Consider the following 11,037-nt stretch of genomic DNA (forward strand, 5'->3'; position numbering starts at 1 on the left):
AAAGCAAAGTTTAGTTGGAGTTGGAGTGCACCTTTCTTTTTCGTTCGCCGATAAATGCAATGTTTCACCCGCCGTGGTTGCTTAGTGGCTATGGTGTTGGGCTGCTAAGCACGAGATCGCGGGATCGATTCCTTACCCCCGCGGCCGCATTTCGATGGGGGCGAAATGCGAAAGTACCCGTGCACCTATATTTAGGTTCAGGTCAAAGAACTCCGGGTGGCCCAAATTATTCCGGAGTCCTCCACTGCGGCATGCATTATAATGAGACCATGGTTTTGGCACGTAAAACACCATAGTTTTTTGTAATAACATTGTATGCGTCCGATGACCAACCGCTTGTTATTGTTCGCAGTACACAGTGTTCGAAGCAGGGCCAGTGCTTGGGAACATGGCGGAGACCGCATGACCCGGCCGTATATCGGTCTCAAACCCCAAAAGCTGGAACAAGCGCTGTTTGCAGTTGTTGCTTCTTTTCTTAGGTGCAGATAAATAGACAACGCACCGCGTTTCTCGAGAGAACAGCATAGCACGTACGTAACAAATGCAATTCACCGTTTCTTGCGGAAGTGAGCGTCATCTGAGGCAATAAGCTCCACCACGTTTGGCCTGCAAGGATGACTTCGCTTCCGCAATGCGATCAATGGCATGTATGAAAGCCCTCATGCGTAAGCAATTTGGCGGTGTTGTACGCAGCGGTAGCTAAAAACTACCGCTGCGAGTGTGAAAACGTACTCCAAAGAAATGAGTGTGTAATACCAGAAGTAGTACCTCGTGTGCACCGTGTCAGTCATAACCTGAAGAAGGTAGCGACCAGATATGGCATTTAGGTTGTCTTATCGGCTCCCAATAATTAGCTCAATTGTGCCCCCCGATCACACGCCAAAAGCCGCGGGGCTGCCAGAAGCAGCACGCCAAACATTTCAGTTACTCTGTTGGAGCGGTGGTCTACGAGATGCCCTAGATTGTGGCAATCATACGTTGGACAAACTTTGTATTAATGAGAGACTGAGGGAGCATGCTGATAGTATCGATAAGTGTAACAAGGCGCATCTTCCTGCGCACTGTAAAGCCGGTCCTTGTACGCCATGGTCTGAGCAAGTATTCATTCTTAGAAAAAGTAGGAACCAAACTGGAAGAGAGTTGGTGGAAGCGTTTTATATCAAAAATAAAGGGTCCGATTGTGTCAGCGATATATCTATCGTGCTATATTCCGCAGGAATGTGCTTTATCCGAAGTATGTTATCATGACCATGCCATAATAACATACATGATGATGATAACATACATGTCATGATGTTGTCATACCTTGGCTCCCTGCGCGTAAGCGTAAGTTGTCTTTTCTTCTATACCTTTTTCAGGCTGTCATTAAACAGTTGGTAGTTTGGCGCTTCACTGTCTTCCTTTCTCCTATCGCTTTTCAAGAAGTGAATATTGCGCCACAAAGTATACCTAGGAAATCGTCACTACCGTCTGACAATATATTACAGCGCTCACAGTTCTGATACCGAATATTTTTCCGTGACAACTTCATCCTCTTTAGCTACAATTCTTGCGCTTCATAATTGTATAACAAAAGCACTTATGGGATAAATTGCGTTGCGGAAGATTTGTTACACGCTACGATGAACTTTGCTTTATCGAACCGATGCACTTTCAACTTCTGTACTACAGTCATATTATTGCCATTCTTCTTTCTGACTTGAGCAATCGGATTTCTTGCTTGTGTATTCCACCAATGTTCAATTTATTCTTTAAATTTTATCCCTACATCTTATTCAAAACTGCATCTCACGAATGCCCGCTCATCACTAATTAGAATGGCTGATAATAGTCCTGCATGTGATGTTTCCGGATGCGACAAGAACATTGACCATTTATGTGCCATTGTCGTCAATTTCAAGCACAAAGACAATGTTTGTCCAACACATTGACGAAATTAGATGATCATCCTGTGAGTGAACAGACAGTACTAGAGCACCGTCCCCATCGATCGTCGGCTCAGAAGGCAGTGAAGGCGCTTTTGTGCTTTCTCAAAACGTCTTGTTTGCGCGAGCGGTTTTAACTCAAGTACTGCCCGTACACGTCTCTACACCTTCTCTCTCCCTTCTCTCTCTTCCCCTTCTCCCTTCCCCCAGCGTAGGGTAGCCAACGAGGCCTTTGACTGGTTAACGTCCCTGTCTTCCTATATCCTCTCTCTCTCTCGCACCTCTCTTTCTTTGTCAATAAGCTTAAGGGCACATATATTGAGATTTTATGCATGTGAAGGGATCCGCCAAGTTTATTGTTGGTGTTTGACTGGTCTTCACAGAGAAAAACGTGCTTTTAATGTCGAGTGGGAAGCTGCCTTCCGCAGCCTCCATTCTCTGAAAAGTATGGAAAGAACAAGATGGATGCAGATGGCGTAGCGACGCCTCAGCCTCTCTGTAGACTGAGATATGCTATAGCACCAAGACCAAGTATATACCGTTCAGAATTTACTGCACGTGCTCCCGCACTTCTGTAGGCTGTAATAATAGTTGCTTTCATCTCGCAATAAACTATATGCCGGTTGTGCCGTTTCCCCACATTCTTCAGGTGCAAATAGACACGAACAAAGAAGACACAGTATGTGGGATGAGCGCTAATTTTTCTTGAGACCAGTTCTTAAAAAGCTTAGTAGAAACAAGCGTGATAATACAGCTTTCACAGGAACCTTACACAAGCCTGCCGCTGCGCATTAGCTCAGATCATCACACGTCACACGGAAGGCGCGCTGCAGCTGGGTTCTTCTAGCCTGCTAGATCGGAAGGTGATGTATCGGAAGTTTCTCCGGATGTTATCGATGGTTCTATTTGCTGTCTGTTGTCACTGAAGCTTGTCTAATATGATTACTTGTACGCGCGACGCGAATTGTGTAGAACTTTCTGGAAGACATGCGGGTGCTAGCAATTGTTCTGGAACCTTCGTTGACTCGTGTATGAAAGCCGACGCGCTTGCCCCGCAGATCAGATTTTGGCGATCGCCAACCGCGTTCACCACTGTCGTTCTGCTTTGAGTGTTATTTGTGGGCACAAGTTCGTCCAATAAAAGTTCCGTCATTCACAGATTTGCCGCTGCACGTGTGCAACTCTGCAGACGTGCAAATAGTTGCAGGTGTACTTAAAAGAAGTAATCGACTCATGCGTGCTGCTATCTTGTCATGTATTTAACTGAGGGCTATCGTACGAAATTTCTGCGCTGTTACTTAAATTTTATCCGACGTGTCAGCTTACAGCTTTCTTCGTTTGCACACAGAATGAATGACATAGTAGTGTATAAGCAGTTTCTGGCCCTTCAGTGCTTCCTTAGACAAGCGAATGAAGGCTTGTTTTCAGGATGCAACGTGTCGACTCAGCCTCAGTATTCTGCCGTCCGCGATAAGTGCGAGAAATACGGCGCCTTGCACTCAAAAGAGCGTGGCACCGCATTTCAAATCGCGAGATATCAGACTGCTCATTTCGGTGTCACTATCGATCAGCGTATTAATTGCTCTCGCGATCACGACACAGCAGCTGCATTTTACGAGCGGCACTCGCTGGTCCTGCCATCGCTTCGTGGGAACCATTAAGGCGATTATAATTAATGCTCTGCACCTCCCACGCTTCAGCACCTCGAATATTTATCGGTCAGCTCCTTTCTTTGCCTCGTTTTCCTCTGCCGGCTAATGTAGTAAAAACACAACAAAAAAGAATGCAGGAAAAGAGTGACAGTGCCGGCCTGCTTTTTTATTATGCCTGCCTTCTCCCAGTTATCTCGGAATTATTTGCGGATATTTTTCATGTCCGAAAGGACCTCCAGAATAGCCGGGGCACTAGTAAGGAAGGGCGAGCTTTTTATTGCCCCATTACGCCGGGGGAGGGGGGAGGGAGGGGGGCGGCAAGGTAAGAAACGCAGCGATGCTCGTATTTTTTAAATTTTCCTTCCTTTTTTTATGTCTTTTTCAGCGACAACTGCCCCACGAGCATCGCACGACCAAAGAAGGGCATGAGGTGTAAAAAAGCAAGAGGGACAATTACCTCGATGATGACAGCATAGAGAAAAAAGGGTGGAGGCTATACTTTGTTCCTGATCTGTATGTTTGTCTTTCCCTTTTGAGCACAGAGTACGCTTTCATTTAAGTCATGCCTACTGCATGGCTGCTGCGATGATCAGCGGTTCTGGCACCGTAGTCTACGGCGCACGCTTTAATAGAACGTGATGCTAAGAAGGAACGTAGTACTTGCCGTGTTGTAAATATGCGCGGTTTCACATCTGCACGCACAAAACCTGAAATAAAGGGACCCTTGTTATATCTGTGCAATGTCATATATGGCACACATAAATATATATGGTTGATCCTTCTTTCACAGGAATCGGTAGAACAAGAAATTCAAATGTGTCTTCACAGAAGATCTTGCATATTTGCTCCGTGAGTTCATGGTCCACTGCAGCGAAAGGCGCACGATTTGGGCGTCGGCGACCAGGTTGACCACGCGCGCGGCGTCCTTTGCGCGGCGTCCGAAGGTACGGGTATTTTGGTCCAGGCTCGTAGTGTGTTTGGCAGACAGTTGAGTTGCGACGCGCACAGCTTCAGGAATGCAAGTGGTAGAGTTGACAGCATATGCCGCGAACGCGCAAAGGCGTTCCACTTCATGCTGGCGCGTGTCTCGCCGAACCATGCAAAGCGAGATTCACCTTCGCCGTCGTTCCTTTTCGGTGCCGCTTAGCGCCGCAGTTCTTTTAGTTGGTGCCATCGCAAGCGATGCAGTAGGCGGCGTGTAAGCACTGCTGATGCATGTTGAAGCTACGCTCCGTAGGCCTAATCGGACGCGAAAGGCAAACCATTCGAGGAAACCCCTGGGCGGAAAGCCTGCACGGCCTCACCAGGCTACATGGCGTTGGAGTCTCCCTGCGCTGAGCGTTGCCAGATGGCCCCAACAACAAATAGCCAAATGATCTCAAAATATAGCCCAAAAATAGCAACTCCAAATTTTCTGAGAGCGAGAAGTAGCAAAAGGCATAGCCAAAACGTTTGATGATGTTATGCAGGCGCCTTATAGATGGTGTCCAAATCTCGCCGCATATTTTTCCAGCTCTAAAATTACTTCCGCCGCATAAAAACAGCACAGCACTGACCTCAAGGTCTTCGTGAATAATTCTAGTGAGAACTGCCACTCAGACGTGCATTTAGACACCACTTATTGTTACAATGAACTGAAGTATTTCTGTTCCGATTTACTCATGAAGTTATTGGTATTTACTGAGCCACGTTCTGAGCTAATTTATTTCACGCCTAGCTTTACCCGATGTATTTTTCTATAAGCTTCGGGCAAAATATTGCCGGCTCCAATTTCGAGGATTATATTCAGCTGGTGAGGATTGAATTTCCATGAGGCGGCCCCAACTCAAGGCCTTAAAATAGGAATGCCTTTCCTAGAAGTTTGAGTTATAAAATAAACATGTTATTTTCCCCCGCTCCCTCTGTTTCTCCTTCACTTTACTCGAAAGCAGCTCAACGCTGAATTAGCAAATACTGCTGCTTGTAGGCACACTGGACTCTGGAGAAAATTTAAAACCTCGCATTTTCCTAGGGCGAAGAAGCGGCTGTTGTCGCTGCAAATCGCCTTTGAGTGCGTACCAACAGAAGGAGCTGCTGGCCCGGAACAGAATGGGTGAATTAAAGTTTATGGTTCTAATTGCTACCTGGATAAAGGCGCTGGCAATAATCCAGGTGGTATTAGTGTCGACAACACTTGAACTGCGCAATACAAATATTGGATTGACCAATACAAGGATTGTGAACAATACAAAACAAGGATTGACCAGCAACATTCGAGTAGTCTGAAAACGTGGACGTAAGTTTCTGTGAACCCAGGCACGAATGCGTGTGTTGCCGAATGTTCGACGGGGGCTGCGTGCTTTACTTCGACTGCGATTAAAAAAAATAAAGAAATTGAATTCCACTAGCCAACACACAAAATCTATTTCACGGGCCGCGCACGGCGTCCAGAAGTTAAGGACAGCGTAAACCCCTTTGTTTAACAAATTGAAGCCCTATACACAAGAACAGGAATTTGGTAGAACACTATATAAACCTTTTCAAACTGCCAATAACTCTGTGCCCAATGAGCACAGCAATGTGTAAAAAAATAATAAAATATGAACGTAACAGCAGTACAAACACCTATTATGTTTATCGAACGTAGTTCTTCTTTTTCATCACAGCTTGAAAATACGCGTGAGCGAAGTAGAATGTAGTGTATCAGTAGTAAGACGAACGAAGAGGAATTACAGAGGTACTAAAATACGTGCATATTGTCACGTATGACTGGCGTCAGTGCGTACTTCTGTGTCAGCATCCTCATCAAAATGACCGAGCACAGGAGGAGAAGACAATCGATGTTGTAGCTCCGCAAAGGCAGTCTGTTGTTCATCAGTCCAGAGGAATGGCACGTCGTCATGTGTATGGCGAAATAGCGGCTCTGCAATCTTCGAAAAATTTTCAATGAAACGTCGATAATAGGCACACAACTTTAAAAACCGTCGGACACTTTTCTTGTCGGTTGGAGTGGGAAAAGCAGCTACGGCATCAGTCTTCTCGGGATCGGGCCGAACACCTGCCGCGCTCACGACGTGACCAAGGAACTTCAGTTCCTCGTAACCGAAATGGCATTTCTCTGGCTTGAGTGTAAGGTCAGCCAATCGAATGGCTTCGAGTACATTCCGAAGGCGTCGAAGGTGCTCGTCAAAAGTCTCCGAAAAGATAACGACATCATCGAGATAGACGAGGCAGCTTTTCCATTTGAGGTCAGCGAGAACGGTATCCATCATTCGCTGGAATGTGGCTGGCGCGGAACAGAGGCCGAAAGGGAGTACTCTAAATTCGTAAAGGCCGTCCGGAGTCACAAACGCAGTTTTCTCGTGGTCCCACTCATCTACTTCAATTTGCCAGTAGCCACTTCTCAGATCGATAGAGGAGAAATACTTCGCGCGCCTCAATCTATCCAGAGAATCGTCGACACGAGGCAACGGGTACACGTCTTTCTTTGTGACGTTGTTTAGCTTCCGGTAGTCCACACAAAACCGAAGCGTGCCATCTTTCTTTTTAACGAGAACGACTGGCGATGACCAGGGACTGCATGAAGGCTGTATTACGCCGCCTTGAAGCATTTGCTTCACCTGCGTTTGAATCGCATGTCGTTCTGTCGGGGAAACACGATAAGGCTGTTGCCGTATGGGGGGCACGTCGTCATAGGTGATGATACGGTGTTTCGTAATCGACGTTTCACGTATCTTCGACGACCGTACAAAGCAAGAGTGGAACTCGAGCAACAGCTCGCGTAGGGGTTGTTTGTTCTCTTCAGGAAGCGTTGGACTAATGTCGACGTTGCGTATAGGTGGTTCAGCATTGTCGATTGCCTCGGAAACAAAACACTCAGTGACATCGGCGATCGGGTCGGCGTAGGCGGTGACAGTACCGGGGAAAAGGTGCCGGTGTTCGTAGCTGAAGTTCGTGACAAGAAGCTCACAGTGGCCATCATGGAGATCAATAAGGCTTCTTGCTACGCAAACACCTTGAGAAAGCAGGAGAGAGCGATTGCTTTCTGCGGCCGCTTCACCGTATAAGAGTCTGTCCCATGCCACCTGAACCACGACACTTGCACGTGGTGGTAACGTGACAGCGTCGTCGATGACACGAAGAGGTGCTCGAGGGTGGATGGTGTTGGTCGTCGATGCGGCGCTCTTTGTCGAGGAAGTGACGAGGCGTTCTCGAATGTCGATGATAGCTCCGTGCTCCCTGAGAAAGTCCATACCGATGATTAGGTCTCGAGAACACTGAGGGAGAATGCTTAAGCTGGCAACAAACGTGGAGCCACGAATCTGTATTCTTGCCGTGCACATGCCGAGTGGGGTGATGATGTGCCCGCCAGCTGTACGAAGTGGCGTTTGATTCCAAGGCGTCGTCACTTTCTTCAGAAGGGTGGCCAGTTTTTCGCTGATTATAGAATAATCCGCTCCAGTGTCCACTAAAGCAGTCAATTCACGACCGTCGAGCAGTACAGGAATGTCCAAGGAAATTCTTTTTCTGTAATCAGCGGGTACTGTCGTCGTCGGTGTATCGTCGGTCCGTGTACGTGTTAGTAGGGGTCCTTGAGTACGTCCAGACTGAGCGGCCTCGCCCCCGGAGGCCGCTGTGGTTAGTTTTCCCGGCGCGGGCTGGGCGACCGACCCCGCAGCACGCTCGAATACGTACGGCGAGTCGGAGAAAACCGCCGCGGCGAAGGGGAGCGTGACTGGTGTCGAGTTGATGGGGATCCGCACTGCTGGGCAACGTATTGTTCAATTTCCGGGGGACGCTGGCCGAACCTAGGTCGCGGCGAGTTTGCTGAAAATCCGCGTAGTCCGAGCTCTCGATAGGAGCACTGTCGGTAGACGTGCCCAGCTTCGCCACAGTGAAAGCGAAGGGGACGGCGATCAGGTGCCCGCCACACGTCTGATTTCCTTGGGGCCTGTCGGTGGTCCTGGTAATACGAGGCCGCTTGGACGGGCTGTAGCATGGCCGGGCACGCTGTGCGAAGCAGGGAGGGAGGTGGGGCAGGTTGCCTCAAAGCTTGCGCATACGACATACGGGAGCTGTCAGTTCTTAGCGGTCGAGCTTCTGTGTTGAAGGGTGGTTCTCTTAGCGCTTGCTGGACTTCGTCACGGAGAACGCTGGACAAGGAGTTGAGCGTCGGCTGTGAGGGTACCGACAGCTTCTGGAGTTCTTCGCGGATTACGGAGCGAATGAGCTCTCGAAAGAAATCGACGTGGCCCCCGAGAGCTCCGAAGAAGTCCGTAGGTGAGGCAGCGTTCACTTGGCGTTCGTATGATGGTGCCCGCTGCCGAAGCGTCTGTTCCATGGTGAAGGCCTCGGAAAGAAATTCTGACACAGTCTTGGGAGGACTGCGCACGAGACCGCCGAACAGCTGCTCTTTCACTTCGCGCATCAGGTACCGCACCTTCTTTTCTTCCGACATGATGGGGTCGGCTCGTCGAAAGAGACGCGTCATGTCGTCGACATACATTGCGACACCTTCGTTCGGCATTTGTATACGGGACTGGAGATCACGCTCAGCTCGCTCCCGGCGATCAGGGCTCGCATACGTCTCAAGAATCCGGCTTTGAATTCTGGCCATGAATTTAGGGCATCTGCGCGGTTCTCGTACCAAACACGTGGACCATCGTTCAGGCTGAAATATACGTTTTTCAGTTTCTCTGCGTCATCCCACTTGTTGAACGCGGCAACACGTTCATAGTGGACCAGCCAATCTTCAACATCCTCATGTATGGCGCCGTGGAAGGGATTTGGCGTTCGCGGATTCAGTAGCGTACACTGAATCGGCGTTGGGCCTTCCATACCTGTTGGCGTGGTCGGAGCTGCCATTTTCTCGGCGAGGAGTCCAAACTCAGGGGCTTGTCCACGGATCCTTCTGCTGGCGCGGTGTACAGGCGTAACCACCGGTACGGAGCTGGAGCTCCTGCTGCTCGGAGAGGTGTTGTGCATAGATTAGATTACCCCGCACCTCCACCAGTTTGTCACGTACTAACGCAGGAGTAAGTGACAGTACGAGCAGCCAGAGACGAAAAAATGCCAAGCACTAAGCGACGGTTCTCCAGCTGGCGCGGGATCCTTGACCTCGTCGTCTTCTTCGCCGTTTTGCTGGGCACGCAATGCTGAATGGTCGCTGGCTCATAAAACCAGGTGGCAATATAAAAAGTTAGCTATAATTGCAACTACTCGTACGTACATACTTTCAAGGGAAAAATTGTCGCAGGAGTACGGTGTGAAAATTGACGAGTTATCATCCTGACGGTGGCAATCATTTAACAACCTTAGGTGCGCAATTGCCTTGCCATCTTCACTGTGTACGAACATTCCTTTCATATATTTACAGAGCTTATAATTGTAATATTATGCGATGTTCAGAAAGTAGCGCGAAACAATAGAAAATTTCAGGTAATGCAAAGCTGATTCATTAAAACAAAGAATAAAAAAAACATTGCGTAGAGTCCCTGCTGATACTTCTCATACTTGGGATTTAGAGAAATGTATTAAATATACAATCCAGCCCCGTTTGAGTTAAACCCCCACTGCAACTTGGACCACACATAACTGCAGAGTATAAACGCGACAGAAACGGTTCATCTGGCTGAAAATCTTTGTAGCCCTCCCCACTCTCTACCAGAAAAAACTTAACGCAGCGTCTCGTTCGAAGCTCGGGTTCTGAGATTATTCGCCGTCAATGAAACCTGGCTGAACAACACGCTTTCGACAGCTGCATTTGAAAGAGGCAGCGCAAGTTGGGACAAAGCAAGCTCAGACAGCAGGCGGAACATAATATTTCCGGCACTGCTTTTTCCATTCCTGATGCTAGCCCACAACTTGCTGATGGTTGGTGATACTAGAGCAGAATATTTCATTTTAATGGACAGTCGAGGTTACTGCGCTTCACTGAGCTTGTACAGGGCGCGTCACCTTTGTGTAGAGCGTGAGAACGACGGCCTCCGGGGCACTCCGGAGATAGCCAGTGACACCTAGGTAGTGACTGGGCCCGAGAATAGATGCGTCGGCCGCTGCGTGCCTAATCTCGAGCCTAACAGCCACCGTTGTTACGTTCGACCTGCGGAGGCTGGTGATCTTCGGGGAAGTGACAGTCGCCAAACGAACGGCACCACCATGTCTACTGCGGCGACTCGCTTTCTAAGGACGACACTACGACAGTCCGCTGCCCGTCGACGCCACGTCTACGCGCGGTCGGCGGAATATGTATTGTCAGTTGATTTGCCGTCACAGTCATGGTTTGTTTGAAGCCGTGGAACTCCTGGAAGAAGGTGTATTGCTGCGCCGTCTCGGTCTTAGAAGTCGTCAGTCAATGGACAGACGTGGCGGCCACTGTCTGCGGAGTCAACTCTGAGACCAAGAGACGCCTGCTCAGGGCAAGACCCATGTCTGTGAGAACCCTCTCACCTCGGTGTGGTCAGTGATACCTGTGGGAAGTG

The sequence above is a fragment of the Dermacentor variabilis genome, chromosome 4, assembly GCF_050947875.1.
Source record: "Dermacentor variabilis isolate Ectoservices chromosome 4, ASM5094787v1, whole genome shotgun sequence".
NCBI lineage: Eukaryota > Metazoa > Arthropoda > Arachnida > Ixodida > Ixodidae > Dermacentor > Dermacentor variabilis.